General features: G+C 37.3%; 3 non-coding genes across 3 annotated transcripts; 2 read left to right on the top strand and 1 right to left on the bottom strand.

The window, feature by feature from the left end:
• Positions 1-2,791: 2,791 nt before the first annotated feature.
• Trnav-aac (transfer RNA valine (anticodon AAC)) lies at positions 2,792-2,864 on the bottom strand. The gene has a single exon. It is a non-coding gene; the product is annotated as a tRNA-Val (tRNA).
• A 2,499-nt stretch (positions 2,865-5,363) lies between these two features.
• Trnav-cac (transfer RNA valine (anticodon CAC)) lies at positions 5,364-5,436 on the top strand. The gene has a single exon. It is a non-coding gene; the product is annotated as a tRNA-Val (tRNA).
• A 2,718-nt stretch (positions 5,437-8,154) lies between these two features.
• On the top strand, positions 8,155-8,227 carry Trnav-cac (transfer RNA valine (anticodon CAC)). Its single transcript has one exon. It is a non-coding gene; the product is annotated as a tRNA-Val (tRNA).
• The last annotated feature ends 13,699 nt before the right edge of the window (positions 8,228-21,926 follow it).

The following is a 21,926-nucleotide window of genomic DNA, read 5'->3' as shown; positions in this document are numbered from 1 at the left end:
ACACACCGTGCCTCAATCATTTGAATCGGCCAGCCGGCCGGTCGGTGGTTCGAGAGGCACTTGTTAAACATCCGCTTTTGACCCGTTTTCCCACCGAGCTCACCATCACCACAGGGCAGTTGGTCGGACCGCTTCAGCCACCACCACTACAACACAATAGCCATTTCCGACTCAGCTGATGACGATCGGTGGTTGGGGGTGCACAGTGGGTGGTGGGTGGTTGTGGGTGGCAGCATGGACAGCCCTCTTCCACTTTTGTGGTGTGAATCCGATCAACGAGGAAGGATAGAGAGAGTGGGAGAGGGAGAGTTAGAGAGGGTCGGTAACCCACTCATCATATCCTGTCCGGTACGGGAGGTGCGCGTGGGTGATTGTTTGTGTGTGTGTGTCGAACCCAAATTGAGAGTCCGGTATGGTCCCTCTGCCTTGCACATCGCAATCGAGTTTGACTGGCACAGGTTTATTTACCGAAAGGATAAGTGGAATCGAATCGTACCAATTGGGTGACGATTTTAATATTTGGGACAATCAACGGGATTCATTTCACGTGATTTAAAAGCAAATAAACTAACAATTTGTTGAAATTTCTAATAACACATGAGTTTAACAATTGAAACTCTTTTTTCACAAATTATGATTAGAACTTAATTTTAGTTATTTAAAAAGTCTGAGAGATAGATCACGATAGAATTTACATCTGTAATTTTTGAATCCTGTCTTTTATGTTCAATCACAGCAGCTACCTCTGAGTTATTGCCAAAATTGGTCGTTCCCATCCTCGCGACCCGGAATGTTGAAATGTTCGTTCTAGACTAGAACCCCGTTCTATGTACGAACCTACGGGGTGGATATTTTGGCAGTACAAAACACGCACAAGTGTACGGACACGGATTGCGAGATGACCTAAAAAGTGCCACCGGCCGATATCCTGGATCCTTGTGCATGAGCCCACCCTCGTCCATCCCTTTCTGTGTGTATGTGTATTTTATGTATGATGTTGGCATTCAAACTTTCCCACACATGCACACACATATGGATGCCGTCGGTTGCCGCTGATGGCTGCCAGCAATAATGGGTGATACATAGCGTGATACACGTCGTCCAATTCTTCTGGGTTCTTTACTGGGGGGTTTTCCTTGTGTCCATCCTCCGACAGTCGGTCTCGATCCCTCGAGGAAAAATTGGCCCCGACGTGGACAGGTACCAGGGCTAAGCTGAGGTTACTTTCCCTGTGATGGTTCCATTGGTGGTGTATCGGTAGGAATTGGAGACGGTTTTTTTTCTGCTACTTTTGCTTACAGAGTTGATGGTCAATATCTATTGGGAATAAGTGGATCGACCTATCGAGGAATTATACATAGAATCTGTGGAAGGTTTTTTGTTTGGTGTTGAGTTATAGAAAATGTTCTAAACGCATTTGATTTTATGCACAAAAAAATGAGCATAAGGCCAAAAGTAAGTTTACAATGTATTTAACCACAAACCACAATCAATTGAAACAAAAGTTAGCCTCTAGCTTCATTTTAACGACGATCTTTTGTCGTGCTATCTTGTCACACGTGCATTTTTGGTCAAATTGAGTTAAGAATGCCATTTTATGCAGCTCGCAATGCCTCACTGTTGACCTTCACAGATCCTCAAAATTCGATTTCAACCTTGAAATATTCAACAAAAACCCGAAAAAAAACATCGTGCATTGTTGTCACTCTTCATATGAAAGAGGATTCGATCTGATCGTGCTATCTTGACACACCTCGAAAATTGCTGGAAGTGCGACAACTAGCCAAAGAGATTTTATTTGATATCACGTTTGACACACGTACATGCCCGACTACCGTAAACTTTTGTTATTATAACTCGAGACCTCGGCAACCAATTTCAACCAACTTTTGGGACAATGGACAGAATGGTCAACCAAACAAATATTGTTTCGTTTATTCAAGGTCAAATATTTAAACTCGATTTTCTCGGAACGTCAAAAGCGACGTGCGACAAGATTCGAATATTTTTAAATGTGTGTGATACTATCATCCCCCCTTAATTTCAACACCGTTCTAATGCACAAACACACAGCAGTGTTTTTCGCTCCTGCACTCCTTTTGCCACCCTTTGAACACGAGTCCTTGAATCAATGCCAAATAGTCCGACGAGGCCTGTTGTGTGGTCACCCAACCCTATTTTAAGCTATTTCCAATAAATTTAAACAACCCCCCTCTAAGGTTTTATCAGTCGTTGATCAGTGTTAATATATCCGTGACCATGAACACAACAATGTTGCATTTGGGGAAGACGGGATGGGCAAATGAAGTCATACATGTGACGCGCTCCTCCCCTCTCTTTGTGGCTGCGTTTGCTGCAATATGTGTGCAGCGAACCAAAGTCCCAACGACAACGGGCCCATCTATCATCATCCAGGATCCGTACGTACGTGTGTTTGTGTGCAGCGTAGGTGCGGAAAATTGTCCTTGTCAAGAAACAGCGAACGCATCGTCCCTGGGACAACGGCCAACTGGACATAAACCCGATTATAGCCGGAAAATTGTCGATGTAAATATTTCACACCTCCGTTCCGGCGTGAAATTTCCGACTCTCATTTCGGTGAGGAGATTTATACCGAACTTTTCCCTAAATTTGAGGGGTGTTTAATAAGCTTGGGGGTTCTGATGGTTTTTTCAGCGCACTCATGATTATTAATTTAATCTAATAACAGACACCTTATTGAAATAAACAACAATAATCATTAAATTATTTTAACATTGTTGTTTACCACTTATTACAAAAAAAAACATTTTGTTTCCGCCCGGGATCGAACCGGGGGCCTTCCGCGTGTTAGGCGGATGTGATAACCACTACACCACGGAAACCTTGTACGTTTTTAAAGCACCAAGGATGTTCTTGTCGAAGTAATATTGCCAGCTTAAAGTAAAAAAGGTACTTCAAATTCGAGTCGAAATTTTTCAAACTGTTTAAAATGTTCTTGCCGTGGTAATGCTAAGAACATGATCAACCGTCGAACGCAGACGCAGACGCAGAACATTGCGCCAGTTCGATTTTTCCAAGCTTGATATGTTAATACAGTTTAGGCTCAATTATCCGATAGCTTTGGAAAGATTTTACTTCGGATAATCAAATTTGTGGACAATGGAATCACAATAAAATATTTATTTTTTTCGTTGTCTTATTTTTGAACGTCGAACTTTGTTTGGCCACGTGGACACTTTTTTGGAAATCTCAGACCCCCTCCCCCCCCTTTGTGGACAATTGTCCATTAGGGTGTTATATCAAAATCGATTTTCCAGCACATACATTTTGCAGTTCCTTTTGGGGTCCTAAACAACTTCCTAAAGTTTTGAAACGAAAGTCCTCACTTTGCGCAAAGCATTTGAATTTTATATGGGATTTTGTATGGAAAAACCCATTTTTGCCTCCCTCACCTTACTGAGGAAAGGCTATAAAATCACTTGAAAAATGAACTTCTTAATTTGACCTCGTAGACTCACCTTCACAAATACCTATCGACTCAATATCATGTTCTGAGCAAATGTCTGTGTGGATGTGTGTAGGTGGGTGGACAAAAAAATTGTCACTCGATTATCTCCGGACTGGATGAACGGAATATGACCATATTAGTCTCATTCGATCCGTCTTGGGGTCCCATAGGTCTCTATTTAAAATCAGCAAGTTTAGTTGAGTACTTCAAAAGTTATGCTAAAAAAACGATTTTGGCGTATGTCCGGAAGATTGTAAAAAGGGTGGTTTTTGCAAGAAACCCTATCATGTTATACATTTTCTGAAAGTTATTAAAAAGACCTTTCCAATGAGCCCAAAACATTTTAGATCTGACAACCCTATCAAAAGTTATTAGCACTTAAGTGTTATTTATACACTTTTTGGAGGCCGGATCTCAGATATTTCAATGAAAATGATGTCCGGGTCCATCATGCGATCCATCGTTAGATAGATAATCGAAAGACCTTTCAAATGAGCCTAAAACATCAAGGATCTGACAACCCTATCAAAAGCATTTGGCACTTAAGTGATATTTATACACTTTTTGGAGGCCGGATCTCAGATATTTCATTAAAAATGATGTCCGGGTCCATCATGCGATCCATCGTTAGATAGATAATCAAAAGACCTTTCAAATGAGCCTAAAACATCAAGGATCTGACAACCCTATTAAAAGTTATTGGCACTTAAGTGTTATTTATACACTTTTAAGATGTCGGATTTCAGATATTGTCTGAATCCTCCATGCGAACTATCGTTGGATAGGTTTTTTTATGAGACCTTGCCGATGAGCCAGAAATATTGAAGGTCTGCGAACCATATCAAAAGAAATGAGTAATAAAGTTGATTTGTTAAACATGTTAAGGGGAATGTTGCTATTTTTACTGAATGTATTGACTTTATGAATATGAGGAAGGCACCAACCACCTAAGGGGGGATTAAGTAACGTTTTATTTTGATATTTATAATATTCTTGTTTCACGCTGTACTAAAACCGGATTCACATTCGGATGCTCTGGAAGGTGCTCTACAACTTTTCCGAAGAGAGTGGTGCTAGCTTGCCCCTTAACCTTCGGGAAGTCGCGTGTTTTCGCCTTTCTTACAAGTGCTCTTACAAACTGTGTACAAAGTACACGTACGCGACCTCAAGTGGGTTAAAAAAGATACGGTGTCCTCAAAACTGGTCTAAAACGTGTCTTAAAAAAAAAATCTAAAATCACGTTTTAGACCAGTTTTGAAAACGCTGAAAAGTGAGGACTAAACCAATCGTTCCCAAACTTTGGGGAGTTTTTTTAGGACCTCAAATGGAACATAAAAATTGCTGTGCTCACTAAATTTGGACATTTTTTTTCCTCCCTTAAGTGTCGACGTGGTTTAAAGAATCCAAGATGGCGGCCAAAATGGCTAGATGAAATCTAGATTAAATTTTCAAAAGGCCCTATCTGCATAGGAAACCCATGAGGGATAGGTTGTTTTGAAAATTTAATCTAGAAATATTAAAAAATGCATGTTACTAATAGACAATCAACTATTCGAATTTGAACAAATCGGGGTAAAACGTGATTGTGTCGAGCGACCATCCATAAATCACGGCACCGGCATTTTGGCCGCATTTTGTATTTTAAGTATCCAAATCAATTAGGAGCATTTTTAGGGTAATATTTGAGATCAACGACTCAAAACAAGTAATGAAAACTTTTTTCCGTGTTTCGATTATTCCGATGATTCGATTAGTTATTCGAAATAATTTTTTTGCGAGGACTTTGGATAGTCGGGTCAGGAGTTTTAAAATTACTTATTTTTTCGACAATTTTTATTTTTTCAGTCGAGTGTGATTTTCCTAATATAAGCGCGTTTCCGTAGTGTAGCGGTTATCACGTCTGCTTCACACGCAGAAGGTCCCCGGTTCGAACCCGGGCGGAAACAGAGAATATTTTTTGTTGGATTTTCCACATATACCCGAGCAGACGGAAACAACTTGGGAATATTTTTTTTGATACTTGAAAATACTAGGCCAATAACATTTTATGTTATTTATAACAATAAAGTTTCTGAAACTTTTTTTCTTTGCAGTATTAATAATAAGTTGAAAAATAACGTTTCAAATTCAAATTGTCTTTCTGTAAGTTTTTTGAAAACTTTTTCTTACTCTTGTCTATTCCATAGTTATAAGTAATAATTTTTCGATTGAATTACGATGTAAAACACAGCTGAAAGGAACACCAAAACTCTGTTATATACCTAAATGAACTCATTGTAAGTTGGATTATTCACAAATAAAACCGAATTGAAATTGAAATTGAAAAATTCGAATTGAAACGTATTCGCAAACCAAAAATCTAAATCCGCTGCCTCTTAAATGTACTGTTTGTACTCCAGGAAGAAGTCATCTTCAAGCACGACGTGAGTAACACCCACGTTTCCACCTTTGCCAACGGGAAACTATCCATTACGCTGAGCTGTGACCCCGAGGATCCGGTCAATATTTTGACACCCGCGTATCCTTGGCAAGTGACGGCCGGCGGACTCTGCCGCGCTCTCTCTCTCTCTCCTAATCGCTTGTTTACAGTCCACCAGGCCGGAAGGACTTGAATTCGCGGCGCGTCCGTGTCAAGTGGCGTGTCGCCAGAAGCGAGATCCCCGTTCCGTTGCCACCGGATCAATTGGTTTTCGCTGGCTACAAATTATCCATGGCGGACGTCGTTGGAGCCGCGAGTCACGGCTGTCACGACCATAATGGCGGGGGTGTGTGTGTGTGTGTGTGGGAGGGTCAGGAGAAAGCGGAAGTTTGTGTGTGTGTGTGCCTGTTGGGGGAATCGGAACACGGTGGCGGCTAAGATATCGCCTCATTGTCCTTCGCTGCCGGACAGGGAGAGCCCGCTGGGGACGGGTTGGTTGGTGTGCACAAGACGATGACGACGAGAAGGCTAATTAATTTATTAGGTTATTCCTACTACACAACTCTCAGGCGCACACATATTGATACTGACTTCCCCGCTAGAACGGAATTTGCATCAATTGGATGGGTTGGGATGAGGCAGGATCTGGTGGCGAGATTTAAGAGGTTGCTTATCTCTGTTGAAATATGTGGCCTTAGACTGGGACATAATAATTTAGTTGCAGTGCTGCCAGTTTAGAGTTTGAAACATTTTATTGAAACATATACAGATAATCGTGCATTTAAAAAAGGTCAATTTTGAAAAAATAAATCAGCTTTGCATTAATCACTTCGACTAGCAACAGCGTTCCAGCTGTAACGAACCGGATCTTCCTGTGACACCTTTCCGGACACGGTGTTCACTCCTTCCTGGCGCAGATTGTTTGCATAATTGATAGGCATAAACTATTAAACAAACAGTCGATTTTGACTATCATTTGATAAACTGCTGCGACGCTCACTCTCTCTCTCTCTCTCCTACTAACTAGTGTAGTCAACTAGTACATAGTACATGGACTCTCTTCCTGTTGATGCTTGGAATCGTCGTTGTCACGGTCCGGCCAGAGGCGATACAGTTATTATTCGCTAGGCAAACACACACACACACTCCGAGACTCCGGCAGCTCAGGTTCCTTATAATCATCCCGATGTGTCCCACCGGTGAACGTCAGTGAGTGAGTGTGTTTATGTTCCTAGTAAACACGGGAGCTTTCCCTCCCATTGTGCTGCCATCAATAATTCACCTGTCGACATATACATGGGTGCATACAGGTGCGTGGGGGTTTGGGTTGGGATATCGAAGCACCTCCGGAATGAGCAATCTTCCGATGGAATTCGTGATTTGGAGTGGGGGAAGGGCAGTTAAGTAGATAAATGATTTGCTGTCATTGTCGATGTTTGCGGATCAATATATTCCAGAGGATGTATTTCCTGGAACGAGTGATGATTTAGGTGATGCCGCGAAGGTCTCTGCAAACAAATGACCAAATTAAATGAGATATACCTGAGATATTTATGATCCAAATTGACTGAAGCGATGCAGCTGAGAGTGATTAGTATTAACCGTTACTCGGTGCGAACATGAGCAATTTGCTTATTACAGCGATTTTCCCCCATCCAACTCGGTGAGACCCCCAAAGACGGTCGTTTTCAAGCAATTTCATGCATTATGTGTGAAATCAAATCTTTAAAGCCGAGCAGCAAAACAGGGTGCACTACTGTGGGGAGGGATCAAAAGGAAAAACATATGTTAACATCTACGTGTCAATCAATGCACCGACTGTACGACAACCGGACAAACCGAAGGGTAATGTTTTACAGAGAGAGAGACAGTCAGTCAAGTTAGTTTCACATTGGATTGCAATTACTTGTGGAAGGGAAGCAGCTATCCAAAGGGAGAGTCCCCAGACAAGGTCGAATAAATAATGCAACAAAAAGCGACATACTTCAATAGATAATTGCCTGTCCGGCTTTGCGAGTCGGCACATGTAAAACAGCAAAGTGAACAGTTTGTGTGGCAAGAAAGCTGATAGACACACACTCAAACGGTTTACGATGAGACAAAACTAAGTTGTTTCTTAGGGTTCGGACGCACACACAACTCACTCACTCAGTCTCTGCCTGACGATTAACTTATACACTTCCTTGGCTAACATTTTTGTTTGCGCGGTTGACTTGATCCGAACCGATTGCAACCCTGTCAGAGCGTTTCCGTAGTGTAGCGGTTATCACGTCTGCTTCACACGCAGAAGGTCCCCGGTTCGAACCCGGGCGGAAACAGGGAATTATTTTTGGCTCAATCTTTACTCGCTTTCTGGATTATGTCTTGGCTAAGCCCGTACAATTCTTGAGTTGAACTGGCTGCAAACCATTTGGGCGTATGAAGTTAACTGTTTTGATTTAGGAGAACAACCGGCAGGCGTTTTAGAGTGATTTCGGACCAAATTGCATTAAGGGGTTACATACATGCAAATCGGCAAAAAATCAGAGGTTGGTATGAGCACACATTTAATTTTTTTTTCTAAATCTGTTTTCAGGGTATTGAAATATACATTCTCATCTGTTAACAAAATAAATTTGAAGACATTTGGTTGTATCACAGTTTAGATATAGCTATTTGAAGTTAGCATTTTCAAAAAACGGGTGCCACTATATCTCAACACTGCCTTGACCAAATTGGCTCAAAATTTTGGTGAAGACTCCTTAAACCGGTCTTGTGTGCATGACGAAGGCCGATTTCCAAAAAGTTTATTTTTTGTATTTTTTTAATTGCAAAATTTCAAAATCGGGCTTCGTTATGCACACGGGATATGTCTTGAGAGTCTTCACCTCAAATTTCAGCTAATTCGGTCCGTCCCATCTCGAGATATCGTGGCACCCGTAAATCAACTCGGTGTTTCGAGAAAAACGCTCAGAAAGTTTGACAGTCCGCTTTGCACATAGCAAAATTTTGAGTTTAAATCGTCTCTAACTCAGTTTATTCATGAAATATCTTCATGAAACTTTCAGGAGTGATTGAAAATTATCTTTTTAGTGAATTTGATAAATTTTGTGTAATATGAAATTTTGTGATTTTCTACATGTATGTAACCCCTTAATAACTCAAATGCGATGAAAATGCATATGGGACATTTATGCGATCAGGAGCAGTTTACCATATTACGATTTTAAAAATAAATAAAAACAATACATAGTAGTATTTATGTTTTAACGTTTAAATAATTTTTGGTAGTAGCACATCTGATATTTTTCACTATGAATTTATTGATGATTATTCGTCAATATTTATAACCAATAGCACTTCTCGTGATTTATTAAGTATTCAGTGGGCATTTTATTCATTGATTTGTATTGCAGATTAGGCGTCATCCATAAAGTACGTCACGCTCTAGGGGGCGAGGGGGGGTTGTCGCAAGTGTGACAAAGTGTGACAAGGGGGAGAGGGGGGTACGTGAGACTGTGACGTCACGCTAGACTATTTATTTAATATTGAACTTTTTTTTTAATATAGCTTTAAAAATTTAATGTTTGATAACATTTACTCATAAATCAAACACGATTCAAGGCTTTATGAAACAGAGTTTTTGATGATAGATTTAATATGCTTCAAAAAACTGTGATGGTGATTTTTATCACTACAACATTGAACAAAATTTAAAAAATCCAAACGCAACCTGCAAAAATTAAAAACATTCTCGAATGAATTCCGAATTTCAAAATCATCCTTTTTATAAATCATGCCACACAGTAAAAAAATGTGTAAATTTCGAAGCTGTGATTTCTGAAGGTTGAATTTTACAGATTTATTGATGTAAATTTACCTCAATTTAGACTCAAGAATTGTCAATACACCAGAAAAGTGGTAAAATTACTCATTTTCAGAGGTAAAATTACACATTTTTTCTGACATAAAAAATGTACCCCTTCCCAGACGTAATATTACCATGATTTTTTTACTGTGTAAAATTGTACAAAAACCAAGATAGTGCGGAGGGGCGGGGGGGGGGGGGGGTCCGACAAAACGTGACGTACTTTCTGAGGGGGGGTCAGAGCCAACGTGACAAAGTGTGACATAGGGGGGAGGGGGGGTTAATTTTGGCCGATTTTAGCGTGACATATTTTATGGATGACGCCTTAAGACATGTTTGTGGTAAAATTTTGGTTGAATAAGTTTAGTTAGTTTTTCTCAAAAATATACGGAACTTAGCTCCTCATGATTTTTCAACTGTTGGTACTTTTGTTTATCTTGTTGTTGAGTTAAATTAAATCGTTTTATTTTGCATGTTTCTTGTTTTTCTTTTTTTTCAGGTATCTTAATTTTTTTTTCATTTTCAGTATTTTTTTTTTTTTGAATGTGTAGATTATGCTTGTTTTTGATAGTATTTGCAAAGAGTATTGAAAATAGAGCGTGGACTTGTATTTGGTTTATCACAATAACTCTTATTTTTAATTTTACATTTTTCAATGTTTTTCAGTCACTTTTTAAATTTGTTGCTTGTTTTCACAATTTCTGCTATTGAATGTATATAGAATATTACCATAATTATTAAAATTGATTTGTAAAATTATTTGTTTAAATAGAATTGGTCAGCATTTTGTTTGAGGGGCGTCATTTAGGCCGTTGCAAATATTTTTTGAAGTTTATGTCTCTCGACTCTGACCAAAGTGCATAAATTTTGAAAAATGTTTGCAACGGCCTTAGTTAGTGGCAGAAAACTAAAACGCGTTTTCTGTATTTTTCCGAATTTGCCAGCTAATACTATACTCTACTCACATGAACGCCTAAAAACATATCTAGATTTTTTTTAATAGGTCCTATAAACAAATGTAATTGAGTGTGTCCCGCTTACTCTGATGGGCATTGACATAAGTTGTGAAAAGGATACACTCAAAGTTTACATTTCTCGATTTTTTTTTTATTAAGTCCTATAAACATTTGAAAGACAATAGGTTATAGGACCTTTTTTAAAAAAAACTTTGGATTTGCTTAGGCTGGTACAAATATTCTTAAAAGTTTTTGTCTCCCCCCTCCTTCAAAATCTGCCAAAAAAATCAGGGGGCAAAAACAAATATTTTTTTCAGAAAACTTGAAAATTTCAATGGAAATTCAAGTGCAATCAGCTGAAATTAATTTAAAATGCATTCCCCTGCGTGTTGAAAATTTTTCAACAAGTTTAGATTTTATTGAAAAATCTCTGGAATTTTTGAAAATTTTCGATGTACAGTACCGTAAAAAGTTTTTTTTTCATTAATTTTTGTTTTCCTCAAATTTAACATTTTTTGAAAAATTAAAAAAAAAAGTTTAAAAATTGAATTTACGAGCCATGGTTTCAACACTTGAATGTGTTTTAAAATGCTTTATAAACCTGTCCAGTTGTTTTGCAATCATTAGTTTCCAAAATATCTAAATATTGTCGAAAATTTTATTTTTCGCGGTAAAAAAAAGTTTTTGCGGTGCTGTGCATTGGAATTTAATAAAAATTCAAAATATTTTTAATCCAGCCAAAACATGCTGAATATGATTATCAATGCAGAAAAAAAGTATTTTAGATTGTTTTCAGTTTACTTAACTTCTATTTTCATTGAAATTTTGAAGTTCTTTGAAAAAGTTGATTTTTCGGTTTTTTGAAAAAGTTGATTTTTTGGACGAATTTTCAAGGGGTGGGGGCACCATGAACTTTGAAAAATATTTGCAACGGCCTTAATTATTTTAGAATAAGGGTTTTGAGTTAAACTTGATAATAAATCTAAGTATTTCAAATACTTAGAATAAATCTTCAAAAGCAAACAAAATTCGCGACAACTTCGCAAAGCACACAAAGTAATTATTTTCCACCAGAGTGAACACAAAACCCCACCCCTCTCCAAGGAAGAAGCCGATGTTTCCTGAAACCCAACCCGGCCCTCTCAGAATCTTTCAAGGAACACAGTCATCAAACAGCCTGACGTCACACCAACCTTGTGCACACATACGCACGCACGCACGCACGTTCACTTGCCACTTTGGCTCCAGCCGCTAATAAATTTCGCTCGCCACAAAAACGAGCCCTGACGAGGAGGTTGTTGTGAGGGTGTAATGATTTATGCCATCGCCGTTTTTCCCGGAGGTTAACTCCGGAGTCGACGCCGCCACCTCGCACCGGTGCTTTCTACCATATGGTAAGATAATTATTACGCACTCTCCGGAGTGTGCGGGGCCTCTGGTGGGACGTTGGAGTTGGAGTCCTCCTGCTGGAGTCAAAGTAGGAGCCGCCGTCGGTGGAGTTGCTGCCGTCGACGTCGCCGTGATGGCGCGAAGCCTTGAGTGAATGATATTTGGGCGTGTGTGTGTGGGTGGGTGGGGGTGGAATGGAAAAGATGAAGTGAAAGTCAAGCCATTGTGGTTTCTGGATTTGGAGGGACACATAGCAAAGCGAAACAAGAAGCAGCGAAAAAAAAAACACGAGGGCCGTGATGAATGGTTTGGATTATGGCGTTCATTTTCCTCGCCGTTGCCGCTACTTGGCTGGTGGCATCTTCTGGAGGATGGGAACCGTTTGAATAATTGGATCTAATCGAAAGAGCACGTGACTTTGATTATCTATGTGCGTATTGGGAGATTCAGGTCGAACGAGGAATGATTAATTTTTATTGGTAAAATGGTTTATGGTTGGAAGAGCTGCTCGTTGAAGTTATTGAACAGCTTCTTCTTCAATACAAATTATTGTAGCACACAACTGTCCCATAGAGCGGTTCACCTGAAACCAATAGAGGAGGAGTAAGTGAGTGTAATGGAATGGATTTTCATTAGCAAGTGTCGGTTTCCACTATGCTGTTCTGAGAAGGGCAAAACTTTCCAGCAATTTAAAGTTTCAGGTCCTTACGGACCGGGAGCCGGGATAAAATCTTGTCCTCACGTTCAGCATTCTAGCTCAGAAGCCAAGTATAAAGTACGGCAATAACGATGTGAGTGGCAAGTATTAACACTCTGCCTTCTAACCCCTCCCGAAGCACAGGGAGGAAGGACTTGTCGAGCAAATGCGTCGTGAATTAATTTTATCTCGAAGTTATATACAAATATGCTTTGGCTGCGGTACTACCGCCTTGAACTTGTTTTAAATAGATTAAAAGTTTCATAATCTTGCAAAAATGATGATTTCGTGTATCGATGCCTCTGTTCTCTCTTGTGCTAAGCTTGCTAAGTTTCCTATCTAGTTAGAACAAGAGAGCACAGATGTATAGGTATATAGCGATTACACGTCACACCTGCAGAATCAAGATCAAAAATGCTCCAATTGGTATTCGAGTTACTTGGTCAAAATAATTCGAACCATATAGGGAGTGTTCTTTTATTACGTAACGCAAAAAATTGGATTATTTGATCCGCTCAAGTTTGATGTTAAAAGAAACTAACAAAACGTTTATTGTTTGTTTGTTCATGATTCGATTATCCGAAGTCCCATTCAAACCTTCGATGGAAGAGATTAAATGATAGGGGTAAAATTGCACATTTTCAGAAGGAAAAAGTACAAATTTTTCGGTACCCCTTCCCAGATGTAATGATTTTTTCACTGTGTAGCTATCCTATTTTTACCTTATCGATCTCATCCAATTTGACTTTGAATCCCATAAGGAACTATTGAAAATTGTAAATTTTAGTTAATTACTTCGAATGTCCGGAAGCTTTAAAAAGGATGGTTCATATCTGACTCCATTTTTGGCTTCTGGAAACTTTGATTTCCGATTCCGACTAGAAGCTAGACCGTCTAATTTCCCGGGGTTACATAAATTCCCACGAAACGGGAAATTGGATTTTATGTTTAAAAAAATTGTTTTCATCCTGATTCTGTTTATTATTTTGCTTCGAAATTCTACAAAGTTTCCTGGGAAAATAGATTTATTTTTAAACGGAAATCCAGGGAATGTTTTTCACGGGACGAGCAATTTGACGCTCTAAACAAATTCCGACTCCACCGATCCAACAACAACCCACTCCTAAAATAGCTTTAGTACAAAATGCAAAGTTTGAAGAATTGGAGCTTCCAGCAAAATGTGAAAATACTCTAACCTTCACCTGCCCACCTATTTTCTAAGCTATACATTCGTACGGAGCGACCAAACAGAATATTAACATATCGTCAGCTGTGTGCTATCTTGTGACATAGACCATTTTGGTCGAACACGAGTTAATGATGACGTTTTGCTATACTTAACAAACACTACAAGATGCTTTAACCCGATTTTTGATACTCGCTTCCGTTTCCCGGATATCGCAATACACACTTGTGACATAGACCAATTTATCATCAAAATGATCGTGCACACTTGTGACACGTCATACATGTTGTTGGAAAATGTGGAAATTTTTTCTTGTTTTCACAAATTTATGTTGATACACATTTTCTGAAGGCAATGCAATCTTTTGTTTTAAAAAATAAACTGATTAAGTCGATTAAACCATGCATTGCTTTGAGCTTATTTTAGTTTGTATGGGAATTCTGTGCACACTTGTGACACGTAGTACAATTTTACTTTCGAAACACACTTGTGACACGTGCTTTTCAGATTTTTGATTACATAATTTACTGTATCTTTTAACTTATGTAACCAAATTAGTTGAAATTTGGAGCGTTTGTTAAACGATAGTATACGAACCGATTGCTTCAAAAAATTTGGTTCTATCATTCATAGTTTTGAAAATAATTATCATCAAACTTTAAAAATCGATTTTCTCGAAAAGTACTAAATGGTCGTTGTCACAAGATAGCACACAGCTGACGATATCACGATGAGAAAGTTACACTTCCACTTTTCTCTTCCTTCTCTATCCAACAGAGAATCCTGCCGGTTAGCTTTTTTTCCTTTTGTTAACATTTTCCTCCCTTACTCTTCGCAAAACAGTTTCTCAGTAAAGCTTTTTTCATTTCCACTGGGCGCATTGCTCCTGGTAACTGTTTGGAATACGATTTTTGTTTTTATAAATTCAAACTTTTCGTCTTTTCTTGTCTTTTCAAAATGCATGGCACTCACCCTCTGAGGAAACGTTCAGCATGTTGACGGATATCCTTTTTATGTCAAGTTATAATTGGGTGTTGATTTGGATTGAGCGTTTTGTGAAGGATCTTTAAATGGTGAATGAAGATTTGATTTGTTATTTCTGTATTTATGCTGGATACTGTACAATTCAATCGGATTCAAGTTACAGCGTGAATTCAACCACAATTCTGCAGAATAAATTAGCAAGTGGTAGCAAGACTTAATGTACCTGGTAAATATGTATCTTTAGTTAGGGTATAAGGTGCCAAAATGAAACTTGATTGCTGTTCTCAGTATTTCAAGTAGTTAATTCAGTGAAGAGTACTGCTACCTTTGCAAAAGCATGGGAAAATTTGCGTTGCCTCGGGACGAGCGTTCTGGCCGATCTAACGCATCGTCGTCGTGGGTGGAACCACCACCTGACGTCAGATATCGTCCTGCTATGCTCGTCACAAAAGCTGTCTTCCAGCATCGACAAAAGAGAGCAGCAGCATGGTGAAAATTTAACCATCATCCCCCCAAAGGTTTATGTACTTTTCTACGGCTTGGAAACGGTATACCGTTCGTACATAGAGATCCACAGCATCAGCACTGCTCCGGTTCGCTTCGGATTCGCAAATGGCTCCACATAAAGCTCTGCCTTTCGCGCCGTGCTTCTGACGGCACAATGTTGGAGAAGAAAATTTTCCGAGCGTTGTTTCGAAAGGAGAAGTTCGGAGCGAGTTTTTCTCGACCCCGAAACTTCCCAAACCACTTAAGAGCCTCCTCGATGGGAAGGAGGGAAAATCTGCCAACCTCCCCGCAACCCACTTTATCCCAAACCATTTCCCTTTTCCCCGGTCCTAGAACTTGAAACATGTACTCGGCGGTGTAGCTACTTTACGAGGATGGTTGTATTTCCACCGTCAATCTGGATGCTTTCTTCATCGCTCGTCTCCTTTTCCCACTTGCCTTCGTCGTTGTCGTTGTCGTCGTCGACAGCTTCTATTATCCTTGACACATTATTTATGCTATCATCATCGTCATCGTCAACGCCAACCGTAGGAGATGGCAGAAGCGTCGTAGTCATCACGGGTTTTGTGTGAGTGTGTGTGTGTTTGTATCGTTGTTTGATGTCTTTTAGCTATTTTACTGCTTGAAATCATCATCCAAGTACAGAGATTTTAGACGATACACATTAAAGGGAAATCGGCGGCGTTGAAGATTTTGAGGCATAAGATTATCCAGTTTACTTTATTTATTTGGTTTGACAGATTTGCACTCTATTGATGATTTTAAGAAATTAACGGTGCACATTAACCAGAGCTTTTGAGTCAAGATTTTTGTAAAAAACATTTCAGTAACTTCAAAATTACCGGAACTATCGACAACATTTTTGGTTCATCTTCTTAAGTAATGTCTACAAAATTGTAGACAGCAAATTTTCACTATTTTCACAATCAGATTGTTGCAAAATTGGGTACCGTAAACCGGGGACTTTGATAGGATTTCAATTTGTTTTTGGAATATTTTCCAACAAGTAAGGTTTTTCTCAAGATTATTATTTTTAAAACATGTACTGGGGAAGGCCACACAAAGTCCATGTACTATTTTGGAAAAAAGTTTTTTCAATAGTGTTTAGAAAAATAGTTACGTTAACAATTCTTAGTCATAGTTATTCTTGTTAAAAACATATTTAAGATGTTCAAACTTTATTTGTACGTTAAATGAAAGATCACTAATGTAGCTGATATAGTTTTTAAGAAAAAAAAATCAATGTTTATATTTAGTTAACTAAGTTTATAATTTTTTTAACAAAATACATATAAAATTTTAGGCAAAATTGTTAAAAAGACGAAATTTGTCGTGAAATTTGCTAAAAATGGTTTTTCTTATAAAATTATTGATTTTTATTGTATTTCATACTGAATTCGAAGCACAAATCAAAAGTTTTCACTAGAGCGTCCAATTTCCCGGGGTTACAAATTTCCCGGGAAAAGGGAAATTTTCAGCCAATTTCCCGGGAAATCCCGAGAATTCCCAGGAAATTTTAAATTTATTGAAAATTGTTATGATCTTGGTTTTAATTAATATTATGCAACAAAATTGTATAGAACATCAAAATTAATGGTTTGAATAAGTGTAAAGATCAATTAACAGCTTGACTGCATGTAAAAAATCATTGAACTACAATTAAATATATTTTGGAATTTTTTGATGAGAAATATTTTTTATCAATGTGTTTGAACTGTGAGTAAAATGAATCCATAATCCACAATCATAAAATTTCTTTTGAACTTGCCTCTGTGACCAGTTTATCGAAATGAGAAAAAAAACATGCAGAAATTATGTCTTTCATGACAAATACTGGTTTCAGCTCTTGAACAAATGATAAAGCTTTTTAGTGTTGGTTTTACTCCAAACAACCCAATGTTTTCAAATATTTGAAGCAAGCTTTGAATACATTTTTTGAGAACAAGCAGTAGAAAGTAATTTTTCAATGATTTTTTTTTGTATTATTATGCAACATGATTTAAATTATACGATTAATTAATACATTCCACAGAAAGTCTTCTTTTTTACATTTAACCCTCTAACACCTGTAGTTGCACCAGTGCCCCATAATTCTTTTACTTCAAATTGTAATTTCTTTAGTAGGTAGGTAGGTATTCAACCAATTGAATTAATTATTTTTGCACAAATTCAATTTTCATCTCATTTGATCATGATAAACAAAAACATAAAAAAATCTCAATTTTAATTTGAAGGCAAGGAGTTAATATTGATTTGATGAAATAACATCAATCTGTTAAAAGCTTACCTAATTGTAATAATTTAATACTCATTAAGTAAGATCTATTCCCAGTTGCTTCAAAATTTAATATTATCAGAAATGATTCTGATATCATAATTTCTGATAATCAGATTAATTATATATAAACCAAGCAATACAATTAATTGAACAAAATCATGTTGAGTTTGTTCATTTATTATTTTTTCAGAGCATTTCAAAAAATAGTTCCAAAAATTCAAGAAAATGTATACTTCCGCTTGAATTTCGGGAAATTTACAAATTTCCCGGGAAACGGGAAATTTTTTTTTTCGAGAAATCCCGGGAATTTTTTTCCCGGGACGGGAAATTGGACGCTCTGGTTTTTACATTTTACATGGAATTTGTTCAACAGAAATTGCCTAAAAATTTGGAGATTTTTTAAAATTGTTTTTCAAAAACACATATTATTTATTATTTAAAAACTTATTTACCCTTCTCCTAGTAGAAAATTGCCCAAAGAATCCGAAAATGAATTCCGTTTTCCGATTAAAAATCATGTTCATTGAGAAATCATAACACTCCTAAGTAACATTTTTAAACCAGCTAGCCACCACCAAGTTTTATTAAGGGTTTATTGTAGCATCTTGATTGCCTAATAGTTTTATTTGGGCATTCACCGCAACCAACAAGCAAGAGCTAATTAATAGGTTCTAACAGGGTTTTATGCCTCGGACATAAAACCGGGTGGAAATAAAAGCCGACTGGCTTTCAATAAGGTTTTATGAAAGTTTTAACAGAGGCTTGAAAACCAGATGGCAAAGCCATGCCAAACGGTTTTATCGCATGCTTTGTTAAAACCTAGGGTGTTGTAGCTGTCAAGTGCCATTAGGCATGTAAAAAGCTCACTTAAAACCATAAGCTCCTTAAAGAGCATTTATCGCGGCCAAATAGCAGTGCATAAATATGGCGCTAGACGCGTGCTCTGATTGAATATGATTGACCGCCATCTTGATTGAAAAAATAGAAAACTGAAAAATTTGATTTAAATTTGATGAAAATACACATTTATGCTGAATTTCTGGCATGATTTATATAGCGATAGATGTTTTAAAATATTTTGATCATTTTTTTTCAAAGAATTGCAATAAAATATTTTTTAACATTAAACACTATACACACTAAAAAATTATGAATATTACTTTGAGCGTAATTAAGAAATGAACAGAACACAGATTAATGTAATCGAAAATCCGATGTAATATTGCGGCTTTCATAACGCGAATTATCAAATTTCAAAGGAAAATTCTCCAGCCTAATTTTACATTGTACGAAACGTAATAACAAGTTTCGTTTGATGCACATAGCTGGAGCGTGTAAATTGATTTAATTTTACATCAAATGAAACACAAATTTAAGCCAATTTATTGCTTCTTCCATGAGAGTGTAGCCAATCGAATTGTCAAAACATCGCGAAGCATTGTGAGTAAACGGAGCGGGCGCAGGTTTGTTGTTCCTCGAAAACCTCGGGAATAAAATCCAGAATACTCCGGAACCTGACTCTATAGGACAAGAGAGATGAACAAAAATCAAATACGAAGGTATGTTCTGGAATTTCCGAAGAATCGGCTGAATTAATGTTCATTTCGTCGATATCTTCTGTTCAATTTCAGTGAGCCGAAAATCACGGTCTTGTTCCGAGGCGCATCAGCAACGGAATCATTTCTATGATAGCTGGCTAGGATGCGTGTTGACTCCGTGACCGTGCCGTGGTCGGAACCATTCAGCAACAGGAGAATCTGAAAAGGACACAACAACTCGGAACCTGTCGGATCCATTTTTATCTGGTTGCTAGCTGTTCAAGGAGATTCCTCCGGGATCTCGGTGAGTTGGAGCCGGCGGATTTTAACCCTGTGGACACAATACCACTGGGAAGAAGCAAAATGGCAATTTCATTGAATGCGGATCATCGAGCCAGTCTTTTTGTGGCAGTGTTTACAAAGTGAAACAGTTTAAATATGAAAAAAGTGAAAAAATATTTGTTGATTGTATGTTGTGAATGAATATGTTTGAAAAGGCATAAAAATAAAGTTTATTGACTGAAAATGTTTAAAATTGTTGGTTTCAAGTCACCAGAAAAGTCAGCAAACGTCAGCTTATAAAAAATACATCGATGTAATTCTCAGATAACGTAATTTTACTCGAGCATAATTTTGGCTTCCAATGTCGTGTAATTTTAAAATCAGATGTAATTTCACGTCTTATATGACGCTCCAGTTATGTGCATCGAAAAGACATAAAATTACACGATTATTTTTTGGTGTGTATGATTACAAAATATTGATTTTTGATGAAGCGAGTTGAATTTTTTGGCTCTATCTCCCCTACATTTATCAATAAAATTTCAACCGCAGCTGAATTTGAGCCATCAATTGTGAGAAATAAGCTTTCAAATTATTTGGATTACCTCTAATATCTATTATTTATCATCGCCATTTTTGACAACCATCTCCATAATTTCATTTGGCAAGACGAAGACTTATTTTTTGCCAAAATAAAACCTATTTGGCATAAGACGTTTAAAGACGTATGAAATGTCATTTTTCCATAACTCCTGACTAGGTTTTAACAAAGGTTTTATCAAGGCCCTGCGGATGTTGTTAGGATTCAGTTGTAAAGCCTTGAACTCCTATGTAGGTTTTATAAATAGGCCGTAACAACCTTTTGCGGAGGTCCTTTTGGGTTTTAAGTGGGGTTTATCAAGGTTCTGGGGAGTGTGTTACGACTAAGGGGTTTTAATGTTGGTTTTGGCTGATAGGTTTTATAGCGGTTGCGACAGCTTTGATAAAGCCTAAAATGTTACTTGGGCTTTGAGAAGTTTAAAATAATGACTTTCATCAACATTTTCTCAACTATAGTTAACTAACTTTTTAAACTTTTCAAAATTTTATAAAAAGTTCTTTTTGAGGTACTTTGAACACTTCTCTTCCGCAGTCAGTATGATTCTAAACAATTCCGTTCGTATTTTAATTGTACTCTTCATTTTGCGGAAAAATACCAAACCTATCAAAGTCACTCCGGCTATCAAAGTCACCCCGTTTTACGGTACGTAAGTTTGAAGATTTTTGAATATAAAGACAATTAAATGACAACAACTTCCTTTGATGCTGTGTAAGCTAAAAAGTGATATTTTTCATTAATTATTTTTATCCATACTAAAATTTTTATGAAAATTTACTTCCAAAACAGAAAATACGTTCCTAATTTTGCATTGTTTAACACCCGTTTGAGATTTCCAAAAATGTATTCACGTGGTTTAAAGATGGTCCTTTGCCAGGTTGCAACATAAATGTTCAAATTAAGGGTTTTGAAATATTTTGCCAGATTTTAAGCTATTTGGCTGTTTTTTTAAAATAATTCTTCAACAATACTAGTAATTTGCAAATCATTTTTATTAAAAAAAACACCAAGCTGGCATTAACTTGATTTTTACTTTCCAATTTTCCTGTCAACCCTGGATTTGTACGTGGACTTAATTTTAGGTTGAAATAAGTTCTCCTAAAATAGTCTCATTTTGGATCATTGAGTCCAATTTTTAACCCAACAAATAAGAACGAGGTGCTTTGGGTATATGTTATGCAAGATAGTGGCCAGTATGTCGGTTGTAGAAAATTTACTTTATTGGCTTACTGGAGGTCGTTAACTTCGAATACACAAAAAAACAATAATTTCTCATTACTGAATTCAGTTAAATTTACTGAAATCTGCACTACTAAAATTTTCAGTAAATGAAAACTTGCTGAAATTCCAGCAAACTTTGACAGCTCCATAAAAATTTTAACTGAAGTTCAGCGAAAAACTAACTGAAAATTTCAGTAGTGCAATTTTCAGTAAATATTAACTGAAATCGAACCTCAGAATTTGCTATGTACCTTTCACATTTTCAAGGACTTTTAGCTTAAAGCTTATCATTTGGAATGTTCCTAATTTTTTTTTTAAAGGCCCTTGTAAAGTTGAGGCCAATTGAAACACCAAACTTAATTCCGGTTTTCATGGAGAATTTGTCTCGCTCAAAACAGATGACTTCATCTGAATCAATTTAACTTCGTTGAACAGACAACATATCCATCACTTCAATTCAACAACTACGCAGCTCAGCTTGAATTACGTCTTTCAAAAAAAAAAATCCGCCCAATAATTTATCCTGCTAATTTT

This window comes from Culex pipiens, chromosome 3 (assembly GCF_016801865.2).
Source record: "Culex pipiens pallens isolate TS chromosome 3, TS_CPP_V2, whole genome shotgun sequence".
Taxonomy (NCBI): Eukaryota; Metazoa; Arthropoda; class Insecta; order Diptera; family Culicidae; genus Culex; species Culex pipiens.
Note: the sequence above shows the minus strand (reverse complement) of the source record. Positions and strands in the feature narration are given on the sequence as shown.